General features: G+C 36.0%; 1 pseudogene; it reads left to right on the forward strand.

Moving 5' to 3' along the window:
- Nucleotides 1–3,297: 3,297 nt before the first annotated feature.
- On the forward strand, nt 3,298–3,714 carry LOC101331337 (cytochrome b-c1 complex subunit 7 pseudogene; annotated as a pseudogene).
- Nucleotides 3,715–4,048: the final 334 nt, after the last annotated feature.

A 4,048-nucleotide genomic window follows, 5' to 3' on the forward strand; every position in this document is an offset into this window, starting at 1 on the left:
TGATTATCCACATTTAGCATTTGTATTATTATACTGACTCTCTTTAAGATTTCTGTGGCACATGTGGACATACACATGCATTCTTAAAATGCAAAGAGTTTAAACTGTTTTCTAAAATTCTTATAAGTGGTATTCCTCTACCATTTGCTTTTTTATTCAGTGTTATGTTTCTGTGGTTAACCCATGTTGATGAATTTAGTACTAGGTTGTTAATTTTCTCTACTGTGGAGTGTTCCATTTTATTATTATTCCAGAATGTTCTTAACCTTTCTCCTAAAACAGGCATTTATATTACTTTTAGTGTTGTTGCTGTTATTGGTTTTTGTTTTGTTTGTGCTTTTTTCTGTTATAAAAATGTGGCTAAAAACATTTTTGTTTATGTTTCCTATGTGCACATAGAAGAGATTCTCTAGGGTAATAGCAGGAGGTAGAATATCTGGGTTGGAGGTTACACTATTTTAAAAATTAATGAATAGTGCCAAATTTTTTCAAAGTACTTATTTATAATTCCACTAGGAATCTATAAGATTTCCCCTCACTCATATGCATACCACTTGGTATTGTCGGGCTTTAAAATGTTTTGCCTATCTGATTGTCTTAGTAAGCTTGGGCTGCCGTAACAAAATACCGTAGCCTGGGTGGTTTAAGCAACAAAAACTTATTTTCTCACAATTCTAGAGCCTGAAAGTCCAAGGTCAGGTTACCAGCATAGTTGGGTTCTAATGAGGGCTCTCTTCCTGGACTGCAGATGGCCATCTTCTCACTCTGTCCTCACTTGGCAGAGAGGGATGGAGGGGAGAGAGAGAGAGCTCTCTCTGTGTCTTTTCTTATAAGGACACTAATCCTATGGGATTAGGGTCTCACCCTAATGACGTCATTTAATCTTAATTAATTCCTTACTCCAAATACAGTCACATTGGGTGACATCAACATATACATTTTGGGGGAGACACAGTTCAGTCCATAGCACTGGTGGACTGCAAAGACATCTCATTCTAGTTTCCCTTCAAATTTCCCCAGCGTGTAATGAGATCAAGCATGTTTTTCTAAGTTTATTGGTCATTGAGGTTTCCTCTTTCTGTAAATGTCCTTTGATCATTTTTCCTTAGTTTGTTTATCTTTATATGGACTTATACAGATTTTTATATCTTTATATGGATCTTTAAATGAATTTTTATAATTTCTTAATGTATTTTGGAGAATAATTCTTTGTTGATGATGTAAGTTGCAAATATTTCCTCCTAGTTTGTGGCTTATATTTTCAATTTCTTTATAGCATATTTTGATCACCAAAAGTTCTTAATTTTTTAAATAAATTTATTTATTATTTTATTTATTTAGTTTTTGGCTGCGTTGGGTCTTCGTCGCTGCACGTGGGCTTTCTCTAGTTGCGGCGAGTGGGGGCTGCTTTTTGTTGTGGTGTGTGGGCTTCTCATTGCAGTGGGTTCTCTTGTTGTGGAGCACGGGCTCTAGACACGTGGGCTTCAGTAGTTGTGGCACGCGTGCTCAGTAGTCGTGAGTCACGGGCTCTAGAGCGCAGGCTCAGTAGTTGTGGCACACGGGCTTAGTTGCTCCGCGGCATGTGGGATCTTCCTGGACCAGGGCTCGAACCCATGTCCCCTGCATTGGCAGGTGGATTCGTATCTACTGCGCCACCAGGAAAGCCCAAAAGTTCTTTATTTTTTTAATGTTATCACATTTATCATGTTTCATTAATAGCTTATACTTTTATATGTAGTTTATAAAACTCCTTTCCACCCAAAGCTCATAAAGATAGTCTCCTATTTTTCTTCTAGAAATTTTAAAGTTTTGCTTTCCTCACTTAAGTTTTTAAACTACCTGGAACTAATTGTGTGGGTGATCTGTAATTAGGATCCATTTTTTTCCTTTATAGATTAATTAATTAATTAGTCAGACCACTGTTTATTGAGAAGCCCATCCATTCTCCACTGATCTGAAATGCTCTCCTTGTATCTGTTTCTGGGCACTCCTGTATCATTGGTCTATTTTTTTCTATCCCTGTATGAATTCTTCACTGTCCTAATTACCATACCCTTTCACTTTATTATATAGTAATATCTCCCATAGTAAATAAGCTCACCCTATTTTTCTTCATGAATGTACATACAGAAAGGAGAAAGAGACTCCTTTCTCTTCCATATAAATTTTTGAATTAGAATCTGTTGTGATTTTCATTGAACTTCCATTGATTCTATACACCACTTTGAAGAGAAGTGGTATATCTACATTGTTTTGATTTTCTAACCATAAACAATTATTTGGTGTCCTTTAGTGACTTTTAATAAGTTCCTAAATTTTTTCATATATAGATTGTGCCCAGCTTTTATTACATGCTTCTGATTCTAGGTCTGTAATCTACAACAGAGAGGACAGAAATTGAACTGTTCAGTAACACTATGGTTAAAAAAAAAACAAAAAACTGGACCTAGGTGGATGGTACTTGGAGCACCAGCATACAAGATCTCCCCAATAATCTCTCAGTTGCCCCATCCACTAGGAAAATAGTGAAGAGACTCTAGACAAAGAAAACTCCAATCCTGGTTTTGTAATTAAATCACTGTGCCTTTAGGGTAGTTATTTTACATGCGTGAGCCTCAGCTTACTCATGTGAAAAATTAGAAAGGAAAACAAACCCCAAAGTGTTCCAATCTAGCCTTATATGAATTTTATTAGGAGAAGATTCATAGTAAAGAGAACAACTAACAGGGTCATGAAACTTTCAAACATTATCTTCTGACTTAGCTTTCTTGCAATAACAAACAACCCTCATTTACAGTAACTTATAGGAAGCAACGTTTTTTCTTGCTCACAAGTCATTAGCTGTGGGTTGGCCGTGGCTGCTGTACATCTGATCAGCTCTGCAGCTTTTGCAACTGTACCCTGGAACTCTCCCTGTGAAATGTTGTCCCAAAGCACTACTTGCTAACCTAACAGTTTCTCACATGAATTGTCAATAAAAATTAAAATTGTTTTAATTACAGTGTATTTGTTCTGCTTATAAAGGCAATATTGCTTAGGAAAGAGCATCTGGAATCCATAAAAAAAAAAGAAGAATATAATGCAAGTGGCCCATAAATCCAATAGCTGGATATGGTTAATATTAATTTTTTGATACTTTTCCTTTTAGTTTTCACCTTTGTGTCAGTGCATATATATATATAAGTTTTAATAAAATCAGAATTATGTTGTGCAAGTCATTCTGTAATCTTATAACAAAACCTAATGTATAAGACTTACCCAGCAGGCAACGCTTCTGTCTCAGGTTAAAACGGTGAGTAGGCCTGCCGTTGCAGCGTCAAGCAAGTGGCTGGAGGGTATTCGAAAATGGTATTACAGTGCTGCCGGGTTCGATAAACTGGGCTTAATGCGAGATGATACAATATGTGAGAATGACGATGTAAAAGAAGCCATAAGAAGGCTTCCTGAGAACCTTTATGATGACAGGGTGTTTCGCATTAAGAGAGCACTGGACCTGACCATGAGGCAGCAGATCTTGCCTAAAGAGCAGTGGACAAAATATGAGGAGGATAACTTCTACCTTGAACCACATCTGAAAGAGGTTATTCAGGAAAGAAAAGAGAGAGAAGAATGGGCAAAGAAATAATCATGTAGTCTAAATCTGGATACGGCTATCCTAAAGTATTTTTATGAAGCTGGTTAAACCTAAAATGTACAATGTAGAACTATCTGGGCTGTAAATGTATTAATTTAAATAAATCTCTACTATAATTATTAAAGAAAAGAAAAACCTAATGTATATTGTAATCATATATTTCTTTGTCTTTATGGACTTTAAATACAGGAATGTAAATGGCTGCATAATGTCCCAGAATATGCATGCTTCATAACTTAGTTAACCCTTTCTCCATTGTTAAAGTGTTTCCTTTGTTCTGCAGCTGTAAGTAAGGCTGCAGTTCATGTTTTTGTAAGTAAATCAGAATATTGGTCATCTATTACATCTTAATGAAAGATTTCTAGAAGAGTAACATGAATTCTGGTGTTGGGGTGAGCTTATGTCAAACTCACC

Source organism: Tursiops truncatus, chromosome X, assembly GCF_011762595.2.
Source record: "Tursiops truncatus isolate mTurTru1 chromosome X, mTurTru1.mat.Y, whole genome shotgun sequence".
NCBI classification, from domain to species: domain Eukaryota; kingdom Metazoa; phylum Chordata; class Mammalia; order Artiodactyla; family Delphinidae; genus Tursiops; species Tursiops truncatus.